The sequence below is a fragment of the Triplophysa rosa genome, linkage group LG7, assembly GCF_024868665.1.
Source record: "Triplophysa rosa linkage group LG7, Trosa_1v2, whole genome shotgun sequence".
NCBI classification, from domain to species: Eukaryota; Metazoa; Chordata; class Actinopteri; order Cypriniformes; family Nemacheilidae; genus Triplophysa; species Triplophysa rosa.
In genome coordinates, this window is record NC_079896.1 from 22,724,394 (window position 1) to 22,751,873 (window position 27,480).

General features: G+C 37.9%; 1 protein-coding gene across 4 annotated transcripts in view; it reads right to left on the reverse strand.

Moving 5' to 3' along the window:
- dlgap4b (discs, large (Drosophila) homolog-associated protein 4b) overlaps positions 1–27,247 on the reverse strand; it is an 86,573-nt gene extending 59,326 nt beyond the window's left edge. For all 4 annotated transcript variants that reach the window (XM_057337675.1, XM_057337674.1, XM_057337673.1 and 1 more), the window contains exon 1: positions 27,017–27,247. The gene's annotated coding sequence lies outside the window, so the exon portion shown is untranslated. The remainder of the gene's footprint in view (positions 1–27,016) is intronic.
- Between the last annotated feature and the right edge of the window lie 233 nt (positions 27,248–27,480).

The following is a 27,480-nucleotide window of genomic DNA, read 5'->3' on the forward strand; positions in this document are numbered from 1 at the left end:
GGGTATCCACATAGTAACAACCTCACAACCCTACAAAAACACCCTAGCAACCACATAGCAACCCTCAGAAGATCTGGGCATCCACATAGTAACATCCTCACAACCACCCAAAACACCATAGCAGCCACATAGCAACACTCAGAAGGTCTGGGCATCCATATGGTAACAACCTCACAACCACCCAGGAAACCCTAGCAACCACATAGCAACACTCAGTATCCATATGGCAACATGTGCAACAAAGCAATCTCACAACTACCTGTACCATTGTGATGGCAATGTGTGTACAGGCAAATAAACAAACACAGGATCTGGGGGAAATTTATTTAATTTTACACAATCGTTAAGATCTTGATAAATGATTTTGTGGCAAAATGTGACCTGTATGTATTTTCAATAGATTCACTTGAGGATGAGAGAGAGGGAGAGAGCGAAAGAAAGAAAGAGAGAGTGAGAATGAGTGGAGAATCAGCGCATAAGAGCATGCATGCGCACACACACGCATGCACGTCGCACGCACACACACACACACACACACACACACACACACACACACACACACACACACACACACACACACACACACACACACACACACACACACACACACACACACACACACACACACACACACACACACACACAGGAAGTGAGAGCAGTGTGATGAGCTTGACTTCCTCTCTCTGTCTGTGCTCCATAATCTTCTTTAGATTATTGTAATACACCTGTCTTTCTCCTTTTCTCACTCTCCTCCTTTCCCATTTTCTCTCTCACTTGCTTTTCCCATCTCTATCTCTCAGTCTCTCTCTCTCTCTTTCTCTCTCTGTCTGTTTCACTGGTAAAACAAACCCATCCTGTTATAATCTCCTCCTGCCAAGCTGCCATCGCATTTGCATGAGACATGAAACTTCTGTTCCATTTTATTCCCAGAGTAATTTCCATCAACCTTACCGTTAATCCAAGTCCTCCATGAGCCATATCAATCTGAGTAATTTCCCTCCAATTAAATCCCATGAAATGCTTAACGTTGCATTTCATTATCATTCTTAGAATCGACTGGCCTACATTTGTTCTGCTCCTCTGCAATTCTTGTGTAATTGTAGAACAACTGCTATACATGAAATCTAAATGTATCTGGTTTCAATTAAATATGAGAGGAGAATGTGCCACTGTTTACTACAGTACATGTCATGCCGGTATGTTCGTCCATATGTGTGAGATCTATTCATGCTGAGTTAATAACTGGTCTGACAGAGAACCAGTAGCGAACCGTGACGTTTGAGCCTTGACCCTCAGCAAACCCCCACCCACCCCCCCGACACACACACTTACCACAGTACAGTAAGGTATTTTACCTTACTGTGCTTTCTTATAGAAGTGAGAATACATCATTATACCATCCCACTTACCACATGATACATTAACAATGCTACTCCAGACTTGAAACGCAACAAGCCGAACACAGCAAGATAGTTAACCCCAAAATAACGCGCAATACAAATACAAATCATTATTACACATGTGCATTATGATCGCGTGTATGTGCTCTTCAACGGAATAACGGACTGGGTTGCACACACACATGACCGACACTGCCTCCCAGTCTGATCATAAAACCAACATAGACTAACGTACACAATACCAGTTTAATAAGAGACACCTCTCAAGAGAGCGCTATCAGCAAAGAAAACCTACAGTAGCAGACAGTTAACAGAGATTCACCAGCGAATAACTGTGATTATAATAAATCTTAATATTAAACTGGTAACGTTACAATGAACTAAACTCATGGAACTAACCGTAGTAAATTGACCATTTATCTGATCAAATGTCACTGTTATGCAGAATAACAGCAAATATGCATACACAACATGTTAAATTTAAGACTGACCACAGTCAAAATCACTTGTCTCAAAATAAAGCTAACATTAAACAACATTAACAAATGTGCACATCAGCGAACCAATGAATTGAGGCACGCTGGCCTTATAAATCATAAATAATGATAACACTTTACAATAAGGTGCTATTAGTCAACATTAGTAAATGCATTAGCCAACATTAGCTAACAATGAACAATTTAATTTGTCATCATTTATTAATCGTTGTCAATGTTAGTTCATGTCAATACAGTTATTCATGTGAGTTCATGGTGCATTAACTAATGTTAACAGTGACAACGTTTGAATTTAACAATGTATTAGTAAATGCTGAAATTAACATGAATTAATATTAATAAATGCTATTGTTCCTTGTTAGTTTATGTTAGCTAATGCATAAACTAATTGCTGACAAATAGCACCTTATTGTAAAGTGTTACCTAAATAACTTACAATTTGATGATCAAATTACTTGACAACAAAGTCTTACGCCTGTTGTTTTGAACAACGTTTATCAGCCTTTCTCTTTTTTTTTCGAGACTTCATAACAAAGTTCATCCACATGCTGTATTGAATGATGTTTTCCACATTTCTTCTTCTTTTGCAGTTTTTTGGCGGTCTGCGAACCAACTTCGTGTGCTTCTTCCGCTTTACGAGACTGTTGGTGAACAACCCCCCAGATGGCAGAAAGTTAGCAAAAAACAAAGCGCACCCGTTTAGAATAATGATATGATTGGTCAGTTTTACTGTCACTCAAATTTATCTCTCCTATTGATTTACTGTACTGTCAGCCAGTGGAATGTTGTAAAACCAGTAAAATGATGATGAATCTGATTGAAAAGCAGATGAAAAGCTGGACAATGTTATACACCATGTCCAGTTATTTATAATGATATATGACATGATCTTTCCTGCTATTTGAAATTAAAAGAGATACATTTACAACATTATTTAATATTCAGAACGGAAAGAGATGTTAAAAAAACTGAAATAGAAAGTCAAGTTGCGTATATTGCATTATGGGATACAGTTGGCCCTGTTATACAGTACATTGTGGATTTTGGAAGATGCAATCCATGTATTTTACGTACAGCATACAAAAATATCGCTGCTGTCCTTCTGAACCTCGTATCTCTGTATTCTGTGATTTTTATTTTTGCCATAAAATCATTATTATTAGTCTCCCTTTACGTTTGTCACAGTTTTTTTTTCAAATATCAAACAATAAATAGTACGAAAAAGTGCTTGTCAACTTTGTCAACATAGTATTTAATCATTTTTAAAAGTGTTTTTCGCATTTCCTGAAAAACAGCTAATTTGGACATCAGAGGTTTCGGAAGGACAAGGATGATATTTTAAAGCTGGCTTGAAACAGAAGTTGCGATAGTGTTTTCTTCCAAATGGTGACGTATATCTGTGTAGCGGTTTCTGGAATGAGTAAAACGTAGGATGAGGATTAATTTCATTATTTGAGATTTAATTGGATTGTTGGAAGTCTGGCCATTTGACAGTCAGTATAGTCCCGCCCTCAGGGAGTGACGTACGTCATGCAAAGAAGAAATGTCATTTAAAGAGGGAGGGGAAGTTTCTGATTTTGTTTAAAGATTATAAAGGCACATGAATAAAAATGACCTGCACTGATAAGTCATTTATATCAAACACTGCAAAATTCCAGCATTGACATTTTTTATTTCATGGTGACTTTAATACTGCAGACAGTATGCACACACAATGTGCTACAGATAACACAGCCATTGTTTTAAAATTCTGGTTTTCTATTGTACCGTTGCCAATATCTGACAACGTAAAAAAAAGATATAAATACAGTATAGTTCCTACAGTAAGTAGGGTTAAGTGGACACTTTTGCCGATTAAATTAATGAGGAAAAGGTGTCCCCTTTCAAAATATATAGACAGTATAGTCATTTTAGTCAATTAGAACATTTTGACTCAATGTGCAAGGAACCTCCTCATGTAATTGTATTGAGCTTCCAGCTAACTGAGCAGCCCGTCCCACATTCTCTGATCTTTCTCTCGATCTGTTAGTCCAGTGCACAGGGCTGTGAACTCTAACTAACAAGCCTGGTGATTTAGTATGATCTCATCTTTCTCTTTATCTCTGGGTCAGTGTAGGGTATGGTGACCACCCGTCCCACTTTGCGCTGTACCGCACAGCATTTTCACCCCTTGTCCCGCATGTCGCATATTGAGAAAATGTTCCGCATTTTCATCAGTCTGTTGGTTTTTAGTTGTCACATTAAGAAACACGTTCTTTAACCCGAAACGCACATGAGACGCTTGTTTGCGCCTTTGTTATATAACTATTTAACAGCGCTGTGTCAAAAGCAGCCACCTGGTGCACACCAGTGTCCTACGAGCTCATACAAACGCAATTATTTTTTAAAGCCTTACTTTTATCCAATGTATGAGAAGACGGCAGTGATATCAGTTATCAAGAGGCTGCGACGTCTGTCAGTAGATCGGGTGGCGATCCTCCCATGTCAACTAGCCGAATAAAAAGTCACTAAAACATCGTAAAGTGTGTGGCTTTGAAACTGTGTTTAGTCTATAGGTTGTGGTTAGCGTATTAAAATAAAACTGATTCGTAAATCATGAAATGCATTATTTAACAATAATACTATAAATGCTATGTAATACTATAATAATACTTTATTCCTTTAGTTTTCTCTTTTTGAGAAGGTCTTCAAAGTGTACAACACGATAACTCCACGTCTGATCTGTGCTCAAAATTTAAAGAGACAGTGAACCTTAAATTGAAATCACCATTAAAATTGTTTTATGTTATATAACATTTTATCTATGCCTTAATTATGTTGTAGTTAGAATGGACTAAATAACAAATTATTTTATAAGCTAAAAAATTATATAAAAATGTTTTCATTCCGTTATTATATCACAGTTTCGCGCTACCTTTAAATGGTATCCCACATTGTCCCACACAAACGGATTACCTGTCCCACATTTGGTTTGTTGGGTGGCGGTCACCCTAGTGTTGTCACAATCCACTGTCTGCCTTCGTTTTGCACCGGACTACACTCCCCATAATCCTTTGCACCCGTCTCACCTGATCCCCATCATTTGGACATTATGAGTTGATCCCATCACATGTCTACCATCATCAAATGAAACAAAGGTACAGTGTCAATTAATTTGAACAGAACAGTTTACATAATTTATATATTCTCTGATTTTTGTGTTTTGAGCTCAGTTTGTGACATTGTCCAATCCCAATTTAATTTTTTCCACTTTACCAACATTAGCTGTGTATATCTACTTCTACTATCTACTTGTGTCTGTTTTATTTAGCCTCAAATGAATTTTAGAAAACACCTGGGACAAAGCTAATACCTAAATGAAATATTAAAGTCTCTAGAAGTGTGACCAAGCACACAAGGAGGTTTTGTAAAAAAGAGGTCATCATAGAATTAGTTTGACAGAAATACACCAGACAAATAATTCAGCAGAAAATACACAGACATACAGCACAGACTGAGAAGACGAGAGCAAGATGAAACAAGCAGACAGCTGAAGGTTCATGATAACCGTTGTGATAAAGAATTCTTCATGATAGAATCTTCACTGGTGACTCCAGAAACCAATCTAATGCGGACGTTGAGGCCTGTGGATCTGCTTGAACATGTCTTGGTCTCAGAGCACACCACACCACAGCACAGAAAAGAACCTGTGCCCGAACAGCACGTCGGCTCAAAATCTGTTGAACGCACCTGACTGAACCTCATCAAATCTATTCTGAGTGTGCATTTGGGACGCACTAATCATACTGTTACATCCTACACAGAATGAATATATACGCATATCTCTAAAGGGTTTGTAGAATCATATCTGTAATATAGATCATTCCACTCAATGCATGCCCAGAGCTTCATTTGCTGCATTTCTCTAAGTGGCTCGGAGGAATATGTTTAAAACTACTGGAGCAGCAAAAACATCTGTGAGCACAGTGAAACGCTAAGTATAACTGAGAGCCTATAGAGAGATTTATGTCTGTGGAGATTTATTGAGCCTGCAGATGGGATTAAAGCAGGATTAAGAGAGAAAGCTGTTAAACCTGCCCCTTTAAGACCGTAAGGAACATCCCATTAAACCGCTCTCTGTGTCTGTATGACTGCAGATGTGGTGGGGTCTCTTTAATAACAACGTCTGGTTAAACTGCATGTAAACTGGCTTAGAAATGCTACTGTTCTTTGTAAATAATCTGTGTTTAACTAGCATTTTACCAGATTATGCCCACAACGGCCCGTGATCTGGGACAGGCTGCCCATGGCGCTCTGATGTTCCATTTATCACAGTGAGAAGGTGGGATAAAGGTGTCATGTCACACTAGCTGCTTTATCCATTGGCCACCTCGTAGACATTCATGAATTAACCCCAGAAATGTCTCCTGTCCCCATGGGTTGCACCAGACAGGAAGAAAGGAGAATTTAGTTAGGTCTATTTTTGTTGCTGGTACACCATCAGACTTGTGGCATTGTGTGTGCATGTGTGTTAGGGTGGTCTTTTTATCATTTACTTACAAGTGACAGTTCATTGAGCGGCTGTTGGCCTACCATGAAGCTTCAACTGAACATCAGTCTGTATTTCCTGTTCTTTATATTCTCTTTCTCTGCTGCGCTCTCTCTCTCTTTCAGTGTGACTGCTTTTTGTCTGTCTCTTGCTCTCAGTCTCTCTCTCTCTCTTTCAAGTGACAGCTGCGGGAGCAACAATTAGGTCAAGCTCCACACTTGGGCCTATTTTAAGCTTGTAAAAAAAACACAAATGTCCGAATCTCAGTGTGGGCATTCAAATCAAAGTCTTGATTCAATTCAGGTCTATTCATACATGTATGAATTCAGTGATATTAATGAATAGAACATTTTCATAACAATACTAAAGCACGGAACGCGCAAGAGTCATTTTGAAATTTCACAAATTTGTATTCAAGTCAACATGAAATCAAAACATATCCCCAAATAAAAGAAATGTTTGTCGGTATAATCGTCTATTAGAGGTCCCAGGCAGTAGCGGTGTTAACCACTACGCAAACCACGCAAATGCGTAGGGCCCCGCGAGCTTGGGGGCCCCCTAGTGGCCACAAGCGGTTAAATCATTTGATGATTGTTTTTGACGCTTTTTTATAAGTGGAATGCGAGTTCACCGTAGTCTAGAAAGCAAGCACTGAAATCTTGAGGGTTCTTTAGTAAAATTAACTGCAATAATATTTACTTGATTTGTGTTCATGCTATTGAAATTATTATTGATAACTCAAATCATATTTTATTTTAAATGATCAAAAGTTGCCCCACATTTTTTCAGGTATAGGTGCCACCCCTGGCACAGATACACAGTCATGAAGCGCGCATATCAAATGTTTGATTCCAAAACAAAGAATATTTATTCTTATATTAAACTGGAAACAATTTTGTGTGCTGTTATGCGGTTCAAAGTAAAATAAATCCAGGTTATATATGTCTCACTAATTACATGTACTCAATATTGGTGTTGTGCAATTCAAAGAAAAAAAATGTTAGTATGCATGTGTGGGGGACCCCGGGTCTTGACTTTGCTTAGGGCCCCCAAAATGGTAAACACGCCCCTGGTCCCAGGTGTAATTTTTTGGAGGATCTATTGACAGAAATGCAATATAATACCAGAACTTCAGAAGTGTATGAAGACCTTACATAATGAAGCATTATGCTTGTATTTCCTTAGAATGAACTATTTCTATCTACATACACCGCGGGTCCCCTTACAAACAATTCACCATGTTGTTTCTATAGTAGCCCTAACGGACAAACTGCACTTCAGAGTGTGTTTCGTAAATAGGTTATCTCCTTCGGCAAAGAAGCGAAAACGTCACGACATCTTAGTCCCATGTCAGCCACCGTAGTGCTTCGAAAGAGAGGGGTGGAGATCATATTCTGCACCTTTAACCTATTTGCTCCACCTTTTAAAACAATTTCCTCTCATAAAAATTGGCCATTGCATATGTGTCATGGCTCTGCTTCCTTAGTCATGTTTTTCTTGGTCCTGTAGCAGAGCCATGACAAAGTCTTTGGTTATGTGTGGAGAGAAACATATTATTGTCCGTTTGACAATAATATACGTTCTCTCCAGTGTCTTGTCATTGACCCCATTCCTCTCGTTTCCTCGTTATCTTTCCCTGAGTGTTTAATGTCCCACACCTGCCCCATGTCGTTATCCCTGTTTGTCTTCCCTATATATACCCTCTTGTTTCTTTGTCCTGTGCTCTTGTATTGCGTGTACTATGTTGTGTGTGCCAGTGGTCCTGTGTGCCTCATGGTCAGTGCGCTCATGGCTCCTGTGTGCGCTCATGTACCTGTGTGCGCTCCATTGGTCCTGTGTGCCTCATGGTCCTGTGTGCGCTCATGGTCCTGGTGGCGCTCATGGTTCCGTGTGCGCTCATGGCCTGTGTGCTATCATTTGCGCTCATGGTCCATGTGTGCGCGCTTCAGGTCCTGTGCGCTCATGGTCCTGTGCGCTCATGGTCCTTGTGCGCTTCATGGTCGCTGTGTACCTTGGTTCTGCTTCCGTGCCTAGTCTGTTTTGTTATTTTCTAGTTTTGCCCCATCGTGGGAAGTTTTTGTTAGTGTTCTTGTTTTGTTACAGTGTCCGCCTTTTCCCCCTCGTGGGTGTTTTGTTTTGTTCCTTTGTTTTGTTAAATAAAGTGTTTTGTTAACCCCTTCACTGCCGTTGCCTGTGCTTGGGTTCTTCTTCCACGCCCTGACCGTGACAATATGAGTTTCAACCTGCTGGTTCTGCTCAGGCAAGGTCACTTTGAGTCATACAAGTACTCAGTATCCAACCTGATTTTACAGAATTCGTAAATATTTTACAAGGTGGCAAATTTGTATGAATTCGTACGATGTGAATACAAAAACGTGCTGAAACCCCTCCCCAAACCAACACTGACACGAAAGCAAATAGTACCATAACGTACAAGATTGTACGAATTCATATGGCATGCATCATAAGGTCTACTACATTTCAGTAGGATACAGTCAATTCCTGCCCTATACATTGTTTTTCATTTAATACTGTATTTTTTCTGGAAAATTTTCAGATTGTAAGAATATCTCAAAAGTATGTTATTTTACAAAAGCAAATACCAGTTTTACCAGGCTGTGAACTAAAGCCTATTGGATATTTAAAAAAAAGACCAACCCTTTGATATTTCCACCCCAACTTTCTGTTTCATTATGAAATACTTGAGCACAGTTCCGTTTGCTAAAGAGTTTAGCAGTGATTTTTTTGATGGATTTAGACGCATATGATGAGAAAGCTTGTATATTCCTTGATCCTATTCGATTAAAATTCATTTTGCAGAATATACTGGATTGATCTTTCATGAGAAATAAACATTGAGGGCTAGACAATGTGCTGGTGGTTTCATCTGGAAAGGAAGAAGGCTTATGTTAATCCACAAGAACTCTGAAATAATATACGAGAGGGTAACAAAGCACTCTCTGATGCCGTTTCCCAGAATTTCAAACATTTGCTTACAATGACCAAAGCATGCAGTGTTTTAGACATTATAAAATAAATACCAAAGTCCATTTAAGGGTGAGGTTATCATAATTCATGCATGAATGGATTAAGAATTATAAATAGGGACAAACAGAAATAAGTATCAAGATTTTTATGAGACAAACTCCAGTTAATTGTCTATTATAATTAACTACGAAAAAACCCTTTTCACTTTTCAGAAATGAAACCACTTTCATGTAAATTTCTATAAACAAATACACACAGACAGAGTGATTGATAAACATCTTCCAGTGTTGTTGATTTTCTCCATCAGTCATTAAGAGTATTACATGCAAGCGTTTAGCAATGCAGGCAAACAGAAAGTTCAAACACGTGATTGCTGTGTGGACAAAATGGACTTATAAACACCAGTTTACTCTGATTAACTCCACATGAATTAATTGATGCTACACCCACTTACACACGTTTACACTGGATTGATTTACTCATGCCGAGTGTTTGTGTGTGTGTTCGAGTGCACTAATAATGTCATAAGCTTTTAAGGCAGATGTCAATATCACATACTACATCAAGTGTTGTAAAAAATGACCATCTCATTAATAAAAATAAAACATAAAAACAGGGCTTTACGTTAATTTTTTTTGCACAGCACCGGTGTTACAGAGGTTTTAAGTTTTGCAGCACAGGCCAAACAGTTGTAGCACCTATACGTCTATACGTCTGTTATCATCTTTAAAAAACACAAGTGCAGGTCATCACATAAATAGACAGGTAACAGGTAAAAAAAGGACATTAACGTTATAAAAATTGATAAATTAGTGGAAATGGATATATTTTACTGAGTTCGGTGTTTTCAATGCTTTACTATACAGTAGTAAATACATTTGTCCAGAAAAACACTGTAGTATACTATATTTACAACATTAGACTGCAGTACAATTATTGTGTACTATAGCATATTTGAACCTTCCTATAGTAAATATTAAAGTACACTATAGTGTTTACTACAGTTTATAAATTTACTACAAATTTATTATTTTATCATCTGGTTCAAATTAAGCAAACTTTTATTTTGGCATGTCGCCGCAAAGACAGTGTTTGACAGAAGCTTCACTCAAACAAAATAAACTTGGAACAACTTTGTGGATAAAGTTCATGTCCTCGTATAATAAGATACAGGCAAATCCACGAGTGTCACGCTTATAACATGTTAAAGTGTGCAACTCATTAACTCATAGACACACAGAACAAGCAGATGACATATTTAAATAACGTAGTAGAATTCCGCTTTCGTGATTCCTTCCATGTTTTCCCACATCGCACAGATCACAGGGCTCTAGATCAATGGACTCGTTGCAGCCGGAGAACAAGTAAAAGTGGTACGCCATTAGTTAACCTCAAGCACAACGACAAAAGCACTTCACACAAACAGGCGGCTCTGTCTCATGCACCTGCCAAACTGTATCACACGCGTGCTACACTATTACATTTATTCTTAGCACAGACCGATTTTTCCTAGCATGTGCGACATATATTTCTCACTGTATAGCAGAGAAATACTGTGATTTTTCAAAAGCTTCCTATAAATAAATAGATAAAATTATTTAAACTCCATTTAAATTGATGGAAGAATAATGGAGTGATGGAGGAAGAATGTAAAATGCTGGCAACAACAGTAGTACTTAAATTCAACTTTAATCTAATCTAAAAGGTTTATTTTGAGACATTTTCATAGCGTGTGTACAAGAAAATCTACCTAATGTGAATGATCCAAAAGCAAATACATTCAAAATCACTTCTCTAAAATTGAAAGAGTAAAAAACAACCATTGTCTGGTATTAGAGTAAGTGTATGAATAGCATCTCTTATCTTTTGAGGGAATTTGTAATGCTGACATACAACAAAGCTTCCAGACAACAGCTGTTGACCCCAAGAACACACAAAATCACAATATTTATCTCCATGTCAGTGAACATGACAAGTATTAAAAACGGCATTTGCATTGAAACAATCCAGATCTTGACTTTGGACAATGCATTCCATGAGAATTGCATACAATGCTATTCTCCAAAAGCTATAAGCAGTATTTGCATGCAAAGGCGCAAACTTTACATCAACGACCCCAGTTTACTTTTACAACAGAGAAAGTATTCCTTTTGTACCAATTTGTGGACTGCACAAATATTAAACAAATAAATGAGAAATTAAGACACTTATACAATTTCACCTTCAACAACTGTATCTGCAAATACAGAGCAACAGTCTATATAAAACTTAAAAAAGAGACCCTTGTAATGTGTATGCATTTATTGTTATCTGATAAAGAGAAACTGTCTGAGGAGGTCTTGTCTGTGTTAAGTTCCCGCACCTCAATTCACATTTACTTTACATAGAGGTTCAACTCTACTCGTGATGACACCTGAACTTCTGAACCAGCGCCGCTTTTCTCCCAGTGGGCTTTTTTCTAACCTTGAGACAAAGAACTTCTTTAACTCAGTGGTTCTCAAACTGGGGGCTGTGGCCCCTTGGGGGCCCCAAGATGGATCCAGGGGGGCCACAGATTTTGTGGCATTTTATGAAATATAGAAATTGAATCAAAAGAATTGAGGTTCCAGCATTGTATAACTGAATGTTTTTGGTTTAATAAAAATTCTAAGTTTAAGATTATACGTCTTTATATGGGGGGCCGCAAGGCGATGCACTTAACACAAAGGGGGCCTTACAATGAAAAAGTTTGAGAACCACTGCTTTAACTTAAGTGCACAGAAGTAAGTCACAACACACACTACACGCAACATTACAAATTAATGTAGTACATGAATATGTAAATAAAGAGTACCTTCAACATACAAGTTTAAAAAATTGTACAGAAAGAGAGCAGGTGAACTAAATACAGAACACAGTTGATTTAATCAATGTGCATCTCTATAGTGGCAAATAAACTCCAAATTGAATATACATATGGGTAAAACCAGGCTACCAGAATAAAGCAACAACTATATTCAAGAACACAAGAAAATAATAGAAAAACCTCAGTAATACTTTATTTACCAGTGTTGCACTAACTAACTTTATAAATAACTGCTCCATTAAAAACAATACAATCACATCTTTGTAAATCTGAATTAAATGGAATCTGAATCTAGATTTACTGCATGCACTGTTTGTTCTCTATGTAAATATCCCAAACACTGCAATGCAGTCCTGCAGAATAAAAGAAGTTAGAAAATATAACACCAGTCTGTAATTGGTGTGTTTGCCTTTCTAACACCACGTACTCAAGTTGGGAATAAAAACACTTTACAGTAACTGACAGCAGTCATACATTTTATTCTGTTTAATAACCAGTGCCAGTCTAACTGTAATATAATCTATGAAGCAGGTGATCGTGTTTTTGGGAAAATAACACAGAGAGATGACTTGTGCTGAAGGTTATTTCACTCTGAAGGGAATTCAGATATGGGTCTATATGACAACCATGTAAATCACCTGCCTGCCTTTCAACAGACTCATTCTGTGTCCAGGTCTTTAAAGTGAGACTCCAGCTGTGATGAAGAACCTCAAACAGTTTTTCATCTCCTGCCTTTATCAAAAGACAACGGCAAGGGCAAGGTCAGATTCTTTATTTAAATCCTTAGGAGGTTTCAGAACTCTGTTATAGACTATTTAATTATAATTTTTAGTCATTGTAACTCCAGCCTCCAAATTTCCTATACATTTTGTGTTGATGTCAAGACCATGAAACTACTTAAAAGACTACTAAAAGAATAGTCCAGAAAACTACCAATGTTTTGAGTTTATTTACCAAACGCTACGTCTTCATACAGTCTTCATACAGATAAACAGTAAGTTCAAATATGGCAACATGTTGATAACATCAAATCTCATTGGTTCTTGTGCATCTCTTGAAGAAAACATACAGACACAAACATCTTACCAATGTATCGATGTGTTCAAAAGATATATCTAATATATCATCGCTGTCATTTTGAAACCTCGGATGTCCACATTCACAGTTTTTCAGGAAATGGAAAAAACACTTTACTTTTTAAATGATTAAATACTGTGTTGTCAAAGTTGACAAGCACTTTTTAATACTTTTCATTGGTTGCATATTTGCAAAACCAAGTGACAAACATACAGTGTGACTAATAATAAAATCACGAAATATGGAGATGCAAGGTTTCAGAAGGACAGCAGCAATATGTCTTTTGAAGACAACGATACATTGGTGATATAATATTATTAACCCACTGGAGTCATTTGGATTACTTAAATGATAAATGTATGTCTAATTTTGGACCCAATCGGACACAGTATAAAGTAATACATAAAACTGAAGTCATTCAAGGGCGCAATGATGTTTTCAATTTACAGATTACCACGATAATGGTTAAAGCCAAACGTTAGAGGTCCGAATCCTTTAAACCTTTAGACTTCTGCAACCATTTTCAAAATTATTCTGCCAAGTATTTGGCAGACAGTAACTCCACTTAAAATATCACCATAACTGTAATTCACCACACACAGAGTTGAATTTTTCTTTTGTCTAGTCCCTAAGAATCAAAAGCAGTCGTGATGTAGCGGCACATCAGGAAAAAGAGAACCGTCCATTTGAAGCTGTCCTCAATCTCAGCATAATTGGCCTGATTTGTCGAGCTGCACGGCAATAGAAGTGAATGAAAGTCATCAAAGTTTAATGCGCTGCTTTTAATACTCTCCCAAAGGACTGACAAGCCTCTTTACAATTAGACACAGTGTCCTGGACTCACACGCGTGCAGACCGGCTGGAACAAGATGAGTTTAAAGCACAGCGTGTGGTTGGTCAATTACTAGTGGAACGTTCTGTGTGGCTCTCGATATAGAGACGTATGGGGTTCAGCAGAAACCCAACCTGACAAAAACAAAAACAAGCGCAGTGATTTCAATGGCTCTCGTGGATCACAGACACACTTTAAAGGCTCATATCATGAGAAATCAAAATGTTCTAGACCTTTAAAAGGAGTTTACAGCACTATTAGAAATATGCTGTAACTTCCAGAACTGAAAAGTTCCTCTCAAAATAACATTAGCTAAAATTTACGGAGCTAATAAAACTTGAAATAAAATGTCGACAATAAACTCACTATACTTTGAGAATAAAGTCGTTGTGTTTCGAGAAAAAACTCGTTAAATTTTGAGAAAAAAGTCGAAATAAAATATCGAGAATAAACGTTTAATCCTATATCAGGGACATGTTCATTGCGTAGTACTGAATGAGGACATGGCAGAGTTGTATCACTTAGTCAAGCTATACTTTAGGCTTTCCTTCAGTAACAAAGAAATACTATCAGCGGCTGGGTCTCTTTAGAAGAATTTACAACGACTTTATTCTCAAAGTATAGTGAGTTTATTGTCGACATTTTATTTCGAGTTTTTTTTCTCGAAATTTAACGAGTTTTTTCTCAAAACACAACGACTTTATTCTCTAAATTTATTGAGTTTATTCTCAACATTTAATTTCGACTTTTTTCCCCGAAAAACTGCGGGTTTAATTTCGCATTATAATGACTTTAATCTCAAAACGGTTTTATATATTTTTTATTGCTTGGCCCTAATACTCTTCCGTACTTTTGCGAGATAACGCAAAAGCTGTTAAAAATATTTTTCTCTTCCCTTTCATATTTTTTCCACCCCATGTCCCTAAAAGTGCTCTGTAAAAAACTAAACTGTTACATAATCTGAATTTTTACAACTTTCTCATGTTAACAGGTGGAAATATTTGAATGAACACAAAGACCCACATTTACACATCAAGAGCACATATTCTGCGTTCAGAACCTTGGTCCATATCCAAATAATTTAGTGTAGAAGAATAAACACTCATTTCATTTATGCATTCACCACCAGACATAAACATTTGGAAGACACCTTAATCCCAGGCGATTTAATCTATACAATTTGTTTTTTAACAGTATGTGTGTCCCATGGGAATCGACCCCGTGACCATAATGTGGGCAAACGCTGGGTTGTGATGCTGGTCTGCCCCGCCTACTTAGAATGTTAAGATATGCTAATATGGTAACTGCAATTTAAATTATCAATGTTAACACCTAATCTGTAGTTAACTGCTTTCATTTTTCAATGAATGATTAGACTGATCAGAATTAGAGAGAAAGCACATTTCCATTTTCAATAGACACTCTTGTTTCATTCAGCGATACAGAAGGCAAATTTATATGTAAATCAAACCCACTCGGGTTGTTTAACAAAAGTCATTTGCAGCAATAAAACTTCACCCATATCGGTGTATACTGTAGTATGTTAACAAGTGGGCGTGGCTCCTGCATGTAAGACCGAATGAGACGACAAGATAAACATACAGATCAAGAGGACCCACAAATTAGTCCCAAGCAGGAGAAGAGGATATTATTGAATGTGGTATAGTTTCTATGGTGTGGACATGGTTCGGGAGAGTGACAGGTACAGTCAGTTGAAGGGGCACTAAGTAACAACTTATGCCATTTATGTCATCAATGTAATTTATTATGATTTTATTTTATTAGATTAGATTGTATTACTATTATTTTATGTTTTTAAGTATTTATTGATCCTAATTTCAAATACACCATATGAGTATTTTTTACATAAAATATGTTATTTAATGAAAATGTATGTTTGTCGTTATGATGTGATGTAAAATAAGCTTCAATCAAGGACAAACCAAATTACATGCCATCTGAACACAACTTCTCACAAATTTAAAGACCGCTATTATTAAAGCTAAACATCATATTCTACAGCTAGGCATTACTCTACGGAGTGCTTATGACCTACTAGTTACGTTCTGCCCTAAGAACAAATGGTGCAACCGAAAAAAGTACAGACTAGCTAGTAGTTACTAAGGGTTTGTTGTCATGTTTGTAGTTCGGTTCTTTTGGTCCGGACCAAAAAAGAAAAAAATACATTTAGTCCTGGTTCGCTTAGCGTTCAGTTAGCATTTTAACAGCGAACCTAAAGATATCGAACCTAACAGCGTACGTGTAAAGTCGCAACGTGATTGGACAGCTTTTATGATTTACATTTTAAAACGGAACTTACCGGACATCCAAAATACTGTGTGCTGGGTTATACAAGCTCAAGAGTATGCCTGCGCATATGAGGGTATTTTTAGCAAGCCGGTATCTCGCGAAGAAGTGTTTAAAGCAGTCAAAACGGTGCCAGGAATTCCTCCGTTACATGCGCAAGCACATATCCAATAAACACTACTTTTATATGACCAAATCACTTGCTTTTCGGGTCGTATAAAGTTTGAAAACTTGTGTACCAAGACCCATCTTTTCAGCGGTCTCGGTCCGCTTGTTTGGTGCGCACCAGGGTTCGGGTGGCAGCGTTTACACTTACACAAATAAACCGCACTAACAGCAATCGCACCAGAGTTTGTTTTAATTGAACCAAACATGGCATATGTGAACACACCCTAAGCCTCTAGTGTGGACTTTGTGTTCCAATTTAAGTAAGAACTTACAGAAGGGCTGGTGCAACTATTGACTATCGACACTGGCAACAAAATCCAGGTAAAGGGGAGAATGCAGTAAAGATTGATTTGTTGAAGCCATGAACAGCTTCAAGGTTCATCCAGCAAAGGAGAATTCACCTGGGACATTACTGTCTACCAAATAAATCCATTCAGAAACCAGAGAGCACATGTACAGAAATAAACACACAAAACCTGCCTTGAGATTAAACACTCATTAAAAAGACACTGGTTCTGACACAAAAAAACGAATCAAATTTGAATGTGAAAAGAAATCTGCACATGGCGATGTGTGCACAGAAAGACAGAAAAAACACTCGGGGAAGAAATTGCTCATTTCAAATAGCTACCACGTTAGTAGCACGTCCCTGATATGATTTACATCACTTCATTTGCATTATAATTGAGAAACGGCATCTATTGCCCTTGATTAGGCATTGTACATCTGGCTAAATGGAGCTGGTGCATAATTAAATGCGAGTTACAAACAAAACAAATACTGTGTGAAAACCTGAGGAACCCAATCAACTGCGCGCGTGCAGCTCATTTCTGCTGCGGTTCACAGATGGCCTACAGCTCCTTTATAAAACCTACACAAGTGTCTTAAAAGTGAATCAGAACAGCATTACCAGGAATTAACAGAATTAGGAAAAGATGCAGCTGTTTGTCTCTTTTGTATTTAAAGTCAAGCATAAAAAATGTACACGTCTCATAAAACATGTGCAAAGGGGAAAAGTAAACTTAGATCATCTTCAGAAGGACAAACCTGTTTGTAACTCTTCTCTGTTCTACAGGCCACGGTCAAACTGCTAAAAATACTTTCTCGCTCTCTTTGTCTTCTGTTGTCACATCTTTAATCTTCACCGCTTCATCCTGTTTCTCTGGCTTCAGGGAAGTGAGCTTTTAAAAGATTCATTTTTAGCCCGAGGGCTCGTGCCATCCTTATCACTTGTAGCCGTTATCATACAGGACAATCTTTACAAGAGGACGATCTTCCCATACAAGGTTTCTCAGTGAAATTATTATCAAGGCAAATGTTGCTGCTAGCAGTCGTTTCTGTATCATCTCTAACCAAACAGCGGTAGAGAGGAAACACACATGCAAGTTGTCTTGTCCAGGATTTCTGTCATTTACAAAGTGTACATACGGTGGGCATAAGCAAGTCCACTGAGTGTCCCTGCTGGAAATGTAAAATCGGAAGGAGTCGTAATCATCTGCCGACACAAAGGTGGCAGAAGGGAAAATTACCTTCAAATCCAAAGCAGCTGTATTGGCAAAGGATCTCTATACTGTCAGTGTCAATCAGTGCGCATGTAATCAGTCCGTTTCATATGCAAATCAATCATTTACTGCATCGTCACAACGGATGACGTGCCTACAATGTTTTATTGAGTAAATACCTTCATTTATCACTATACATGTTGATGTAGCTTCTATGAAGAATGTATACACATCAACACAATTATAGTAACAGACAACACTATTGGAAATGGGGGAACTGAGTCCAGGGACAAATTGTCAAGGAATTCCATTTATTTACGTAATAGCCTCCAAATCCTAAAATAGTTTCATACATAAATGGCCATTTTTGCAATTGGTTTAAAAATATAATTTATGTCACTGATTAGGGTTCCCCTAGTAATTTTCTGCCATTTACATCGCTGCCGAGAACCTACATTTATTTTGAGTAAAAGACTATAGGATGCCACTATTGGGAGCATTTTAGAGTGATGATGCAAATGAATCATGAAACCACAGCAATGAAACAAACTTCCTAATTTTATGGCCTGCAGTTGAAAACGTACAAATAAAAAGTGCAATTTAATCAAATAACACAATAATAGAATAACGTGACTATATAACATATATGGACAAGCTCTACTAAAGCAATAATCCCCCAAAAAAGCAGTGGGTTAAAGTGTATTTTATAACAGCTAAGGTAGGTTGTTAGGCACGACGTGAAACAGAGTTATTGCTTTTATAAATTGCTTATTGCTTTTATAAAACCAAAAGGTTATCACATATGCGTCGCAAGGCCAATCAACACAGTGGCACAGTGATACTTACACCGTGTCTACACCGGACGCGGCGCCACAACCAGTGTGGACAAAATGTAAAATTATAATGGTTTCTGTCGTGATTCTGCCTCATCTTGTCATGTCTTTCTTGATCTTGTGGCAGAATCACGGCAGGATCACCTATTTTATGTGGAGAGAAGTAGTTTTGGCCTTCCATATTCTCCCTCTCTCCGGTGTTGCGTCTTTTAGCCCCGCCCTCTCGTTCCCTCGTTAACTTCTCCTTAGTGTTGGATCCTTGTCACCTGCCCGTCACCCTCCCTGTGTTATTATCCCTCGTTTGTATTCCCCTATATAAAGCCTCTGCTTTTCCTGTCCTGTGTCGGTTCATTGTTGAAGACTCCATGTTGTTTGCCTGTTGTCCCTTGTTCATGTTCCTCGTCCTTATTAGTGCTCGTGTTCATGCCTTGTCTTGCCCGTGTAGTAAGTTTGAGTTTTTGATTATTTTTAGTTCTCGTTTTGCCCCATTGTGGGAAGTTATTTTTTGTTACCCCACTGTGGGTTATTGTTTTGTATTTATAATTAAAGTTTTGTGTTTACCCTTTACTGCTGCCTGCATCTGGGTTCTTAATCCCTTGATCACGACAGGTTTCTAATGCGATTTATTGTCTTTTGTCGCGTCGCATCACACCGCGCCACGTAATGCAGTCATCAGTTATAAATCAGGGTATTTTATAACATCTTAGATTGCTGCTCAACCAATCAGAATCAAGGACCCGAACTGGCCGTTTTACAATCTGTGACTTATGACTTCTTGTAGAGAAGTGACACTGCGGTTTTTCTATTAAACCTAAGGGTAGTGACAGTAGATTTTAATGAAAAAGGCGCTACCCTCTTTCAAGAAAACATAGGCAGTATGCCAAAAAACGTCAAGATGTTATCAAGACAATTTAATTTCTAAAAATATGTCCAATACTGGCATACTACAGTATCTTACAAGATACTCAAAAGTTCTCCACTGAAGTATACAACCTCTCATACAGTTATCTGCCCTAGGCAATGTGGTGTTTACCTAACTAATTTCCTAACGTCATTGCCAGGACACACATTCTTAAACCCCCATTAAACAATAGCATATCTCTGCACAATGAGGTCTACTGACTGCCACATTCACTCCTGACAAATACTGTAGAGGCTCATATTAAAACCCTAATCACAGTTCGCTTAAGAGGCAAACATGTTCTGATATAAAGTCAATCTTAGCCTCAGACTTAACACTCATTGACTGTGGCTGAACGTTTGATGCATGACGCACAAAAAAGGAAACACTTCAGAAAGGATGAAATCATCTGATTGGTTGAATTCTGACATAGCGACATTGACACATGTGCCTAACTGTGACCGGTTGCTTCACATGTCAGTCAGATGGCCTGATGGCGGTACATGGCCAAATAATGCTATTATGGCTTATGCCGTTAGTATAAAGATCTGGCTACGCAAGACTACACTGGACGTTACGCCATCTTCACACGCCTCAACCAATAAATAAATAAATATATGAACATGGAAGACTGCATCAATTATTTGGTACATATGTAAAAATATGAGAGACATAAAACTTAAGTAAAGTTTAGCAGTAACTAAACAAATTTAGATCCAGATTTCCATAGTTGACCAATCAGGATCAAGTACTCTGTCGAGCGCTGAGCGATAAACTTCTTTAAGCAAGTCTCAGCTTGTACATAAACGCAATCATGTGTTTAACATGAGCAAACCAAGACCCTCTCTCTCCCACTACCTTCTTCAAAAGTGTGATTTTTCATTCAGTGCTAATTTGAGAAAGACAAACAGCTCGGGGCTCTCAGGACAGCCTGCTTGACATTTTCACAGCGTCAATTATTCACACATTTGACAATACAGCCGACAGCCCAACAGGCTACTGCAGCTAAATGAATAAAGCATGTTATTTCCTTTTTTCTTTCCTTCTTGTGTCCTTCTTTCTTTTTCCGTCTGCCTTTTATCAATTCTTCAATGAAACATGTGTATTGTAACATATAAAGGTCAAAATCACCATATTTCATGGCCGTTTCACATTTATAACGGAACACAAGTGCGCTTTCAAACAATCTTTAAAGGTCCGTTGTAACTCTATCACCTTCTCTATCGGGTTTTTACCATCATAATATCATAAGAAAACTAGAAGAATTTACTGTATAACAGGACTGCTCACTTGGTCAAGCATGCAAACCAGCATACAGTATTTGTATGTGTGTGATTGAGCTTTAAATCTAAATTCACCACAACAATGTTTCTTTCCGCTCTTAGTTCTTTCTATCTCCTTTTTTCCATTTTTACAGAGATGCCTCTCTTCTCCTGCAGCGTAGCCTGAGTTTATATATAAAATTATGTAAAAAAAAAAAAACAGAATGACTTTTTTGCGATTCCCGTTTGCGTTTCTCTCACTATTGATGCAACTCTGTGAAATCAGGCAGACGATCTGCGGGACAAATCGCTCATCTCCATTTCTGCGGACATTCAATAGGAGGAAGTGCATAAATAATGTAGACGGCAGCGATGTTCTGCTAGATCAGCCGGCTGCTTCTGTCCAGATTGTGTTATACGAATGACTCGTCCTTCAGTTTAACACGCAGCTGTGTTTCATGGGCAATTAGGCCCTATTTGTCCACGTATGTAGGTCAGAACCATCAGGGCTGTGATTTGTTTCATATAAAAATCTCTGCTGGGATTTCGAAGGTCGTTTGAAATCTAAAATAACTTGAGGAAAGTGTTTCCTCTAGAGCCTCTCAGCAGAGAGAACGGTGACATTTCAGAATCAACGCAGTGTAAATCTTTTCTGCCGGCGGATTTAACGACGTGACGTTTAAAAACTGAAAACATTTACGATGTGTCATATGTGTGTACTAGAGAGAGAGAGATGGCTCATCTTTACTCATGCACCTTTGTCAGGACAAAACTAAAGCACAAAACATGCTCTACACTTCTAGCTACGAAAGCTAGCGTTTTTGCGTTAATATGCTTAAAAAATGAGTCAAACTGCAATTCACATGTGTTGCCACAAGAGGAACTACACATTATCTTTTTTCAGGTGAGCTTCAGGTTGTACAGGCACTATACTGCTGTGATGTTATTAAAAGGAACCTTGGGTATAGAGAGATGTATGGCTTAATATATTAACAATGGCATTGACTTTATAAATGTGAAATTAAAAAAACAGTGTAACTGTTACAGTATTCATAAACTTTGAAAAAATATTTTTACTCGGAGGCCGCCATTTTTTGCGTCAAAATCCGTGACGTCAAATGGTTGCAACAGCGAAAGAGAACACACGTTTTATATACAGTAAAATATGATAACTCAAACATTAGATCAGCTATATATAAATAAACAGGGACAGTAGGTGGTGGTATGTCCTCTGACACAAGTCAGCCTGCCTGCCATAAAAGAAGATTGCGTTCCGTATCAGAGAAGCTGTGTCCCAAATGACTATGCACTCAACCATGTAGTATATGAAGTTTAGAAGGGTAGTATCGTCCCAAATGGAATACTAAACGGTTTTATACTAACCGGAAGTATATCGGTTTCCCAGACGAGTGCAAATGACGTCAATCGCACGGCACAATGCGTGTGAAAAAAATCAACTTGAACATTGTACAATTAATGTAGTTTTCATCTGTTTTGCCCAGCATTACTTTAGTCATCATCAGATTGAAGCGTTATCACTCAGTTTTGCTCGAGCAGCATCTGATAGCCCCGCTATCATCCGGGTACTTAAAGTGCACTTCTTTTTTGAGGATTCTAAATGTGAACGCACTACTCACACTATTTATACTACAAAATGGCGTAGTATAGTGCACAAGTGTGCGATTTGCGACGCACCTTAAGCGTCTGTTCAAGGTAAACGTGCATTAAATCATAGCTTTAAACGACCGTCTTTAAGACATTTAAGACATCAGCATCCACCATAATCGTATACTTTATACATTATGAGAATATACTGATAAACACAATAATAAGATGCTTGCGGTTTGGTTATTTATTCTGTATTAGAGCACACGTGAATATTAGCCCCTGTCAGCTAATGACAGAGAGAGAGAAGACAATAACGTTAGGCTACTGATGTTGATAAATCAACATCAAAAAGTCAAAATCTGGATAAAATGCATTTTATAATGGCTAAAACATTGCGTATATAATAAGTTCGAAATGATTTTGGTTATTAATATGTATGTTTGTATTGTTTCTGACCAACAATATTAAAATGTATGAAAATACACCAAATAGCGTCTTTATTTTCTTTCTTTATTATGTTAGCATTATTTATATATATATGTATTTCTATCCTACAGTACCTTATATTTACTGAAGAACTGATTAGTGTGTCTGTGTTCAGTTTCGCTGCCTGTGCGTTCAACCATTTTATGTCATCGAAAAAGAACATGGCGGCCTCCTTAGGTTAAAATGAGTATTACATTTAGGGTTTTTTTAAAGAAGTGAAAATATTTGATGTGTTTCTAACGACAAATGCTAGTAGTGTAAGGCTATTACAACGTATTAAGCCATACATCTCTCTATACACTGGGTTCCCTTTAACAATTATCTGTGCTATAAACATCGCAACAGTTTTAAGGAAGGTACGCATCAATAACGATAATGTAAAAATAACATTTTAAAAATGGTTTCAAATTTAATAATAACGATACAGAGAAACAATACATTGTGATCACTTTCAGAGCGATTATTTGCTAATGATAGGGCTGCACGATAATTTATCGCCATACCACTAAATCCTATTGAAATCAAGCTGGCTGCGATATGCAATGTGCCGATTTTTTTTTAATGCGTAGCTTGCCCGTGAAGCACGGCTCTGGGATCAGTAGGAAATGCTGCTCGATCTGAAAGCAGTGCGAGCTTGAGTCGTTTATAATGTGCATTTGAAAAAGCAACACCCGTCAAACATGATCATTATAAATATACTTTATTATCATAAAAATACCTGATGAGGCTTGAGTAACAGTGATAAAAAGATGTCCATGGGCATTTCCTAGATTCTAGAAAGTATTATGGTCTTCTTCTGCAGTGCGTATTTGGAGTTTCCGCACGAGAGCGCCCTCTGGCTTTCGGATGCAGCAGCATTTTCCCGTACTTCACTCAAAAGCTGTGCATAAATCTTTTCGCAAAATTTATCGCGACAGCCCTAACTAACGATAAATCGACAGCCAATAAAAATCAATTTGCATTTACATGCACATTTAACGGTTAAATGCCAGTGTGGATGCTAATATTTTAAAGTTCAGTTTTCGGTATAATCTGGCCTTGAACTGAATCGCAGCTCAACAACTTGCCAATTTTTTTCTTAATAATCTTAAATCCTTAATACTATAAACGTAGTAAGTTATTTAATAAACTAATATTATTAGTTTTAAGTATATAGAACATGACGTTTCTTAAATTGCAGAAAATCTATGTTACTGACCTATGACTATGACCTTACTCTGTAAATTTAAACTGTTTCTCTGCTTTGACATCAGTCGACCTGAGAGCTCATCGTAAAAGAAGACACATCCAATTAAACCTGAATAGCCAGAAGCATTTACAATCACTTGTGTAGATTATGTTGTTTTCCGGCTTCTGATTTTGCTTTTTAGTTCAGGACAACAGTGAGGTCGCTTAAGCAGTGAGATGAGGCTTATTCCAGCCAAAGAAACACACACACTTACTGAAATGGTGCTGCTAAAGTGAATGTTAATTTGGATGCATAAAGACACAGCTGGTCCTGCAAGACGTGACTATTGCGTCACAGCGGAGAGAGAAACAGAGCTCTCAGCCTGAGGAGTGTTTATATATCAGTAAGCACTATTGAAAAGGCTATTGATCTGGCTATGATTAGCAGTCTATTCATGGCCTTTGCTGTGACTGCTGGCCTTCACCCTCTTATTGACTCAGTGATGGACTGACTTCGGCCCATTCAAGAGAAGCCTGTCTGCATTTTCACAATGGAACACTAAGATACGATTTAAACCCCCACGTTCTCTGAGGGTTTTGCTGTGATAAGATTATTTGGAGATTTCTACTGCAAGGTAAAGTCAATGTTTGGTGTGACATTGATCAATACAAAGCGAGAATTGGACTCGGACGGCACACAGAGGCAGCAGGATCAATTTAAAGACAAAGTGCTATGCAAACTGTAGAAAACTTGAACATTCGTGTTGAGTTTAGACATAACTTTAGGACCACTGCTTCATTTCATATGCCGAACTACTGAGACAGATGGTGTGCAACTAAATTCACAAATTCCGTTCTGCATTTATTAATCGTTTTAATGTCAAATTTGAAATCAAAGCCTCCTTAGATGTACTGACATCTAAGCTCTGTTCCAACCCTTACACCGTGTCTACACCGGACGCGGCGCAACAAAAGACAATAGAACGCATTAGAACCCATTATCATTTGAAATTTTGTCCAATGACAATACCATTAGAACAAGCCGTGTGTCGCGTCCAGTGTAGACACGGTGTTAGAAAACTCCCTTAAAGATTTAAAGGCTTCATACAGTACTATAGGTGCTGTGAGAAAGGAGTAAAAAAAACAAATGTATAGTTTGAACGCAGTAAAAATACTTTAGGGGCTTAAAATGTTTGGACAAAATGATTTTCAATGATTTGGCCCATTGTTTTAAAGCAATAACAGAATACTGAACAACTATAATATTGTACAATATGACACAAATTGAACATTAGCATGCCAAGAATATTACTCAGAAGTGCAAACAGCAGAAGTTATCTGGATCTGCTAAAATGTGCCCACAGAAGATTCAAGCATTTGCCAAGCATTGCCATACCATCAGCCTGCCAGAGCATTATCACAGCTGAGGGTCAGAGCGCTAGCTAAAACTCAAATGAGTGCTAACACCAAAATCTGAGCAGTTCTGTGAAATAACAAGCATCGGTTACACAACACGCTTTTCATTTAAAAGGCACAAACGTTTTGTGAGGAGCTTTTTGATTTAAGAGCCAAGCACAAAATGACAAAATAAAAGAACACTCAGGGAAGTTATTGAAAAACAAGAACGACATAAATCACCACAAAAGGAAAAGTAAGACAACAGCTGAACAGTATAGACTACTGCTTATTCATTCATTCTATCCTTCACCTGTGGTGCCTGTATGCCAAGACAAAAAAAACAGCCTGCCTCTTAATGAAATTTAATTGAAACGATCCCCAACACAGAACACACACACACAATCATTTGCCAAAGCTGTTTTATTTTTTCTCCTTATTTAATAATACAGAGATTACCTGGACAACACTAAATCTAACGCCTCTGGTTAAATCCCACCACAATCTTTCAACATAACATTGATAAAGCCTATAGGGACACATTTTCAATATCAGATACACAATAAATCAAAAGAAAATCAATGTTACACATCGACTAAACTGCAATGCCACCAAATAAAGCAAAAAAAGTGTTCAAATCCCACATTAAACATGTATGCTACAGAGGTCGATATAGTAAGTCATTTAACTAGCCCTTAAGAAAATTAACCATGGAGTTATTATAGTGAAAGCATAGTAGCATAGCCTACTATTTCCATAGTTTTACTACAAATAGCCTATTATATATATATGTATATATTTGGTTTCATAAACTGGTTGCTGCTGTGTTAAAAACCATGTTAATGTTCGGGACATCAACACGACAGCCAAACGCTCAATAGTCGCCAGCGTGTGCTGTCTACACAGAGAGCATTTCTGGCTTCGCCCCGCGCTCTTGAAATGCGCGTGGTGCCCAAAATGCTGTCTAGGTAGGAAGCATCCTTGTTTTTGAGCCGCATCAGACAGACAGCTGAGAAACACACACACATACAGTGCATGAATAAGACTGTCTGAATAGCCTAAATACAGAAACAGCTAAACACACAATCCGCAACTTATCAACTCAAACAACAGTCAACGATTCTCATAAAATGATGCAGACGTGCTCTTATCAACATCAAACTCAACGACTCCAAAGTCAAGAAATATAAAAAAAACACAGCGCACGTCCGGGTTTTTACCTCAGATGTTCAGACGGTTGTTTTTCATCCGCTCTTTAGAAATATTAAACTTCCCAGTCAGCGCAGGTCTTCGTCTCAAACCGAGCTCAGGTCTGTCCAGCGAACAGTGTGGATGTGTGTTGACGAGTTTTTAATTGACATAGGAAATGTTTCGTTTCTCCTCAAAATCACTCTGTCTCCGGCAGGCGCGAGAACGAGTGGCTCGAATCTCCATCATCCCACCGCGATGAGACCAACACACTCAATGAAGCCGAGAGAGAGAGAGAGAGAGAGAGAGAGAGAGAGAGAGAGAGAGAGAGAGAAAGAGAGAGAGAGAGATCAGCACCACAGACAGCGACCTCCAACAGTCTCTTTACCGTTATAGGCAAATAAATAACCATGGGTTCTATCATTAAGGTAGAGTAACCATGTAGTTTTCTGATTCTATTTTCCTTCGTAATTGACATCGACACTGTTATTGAATT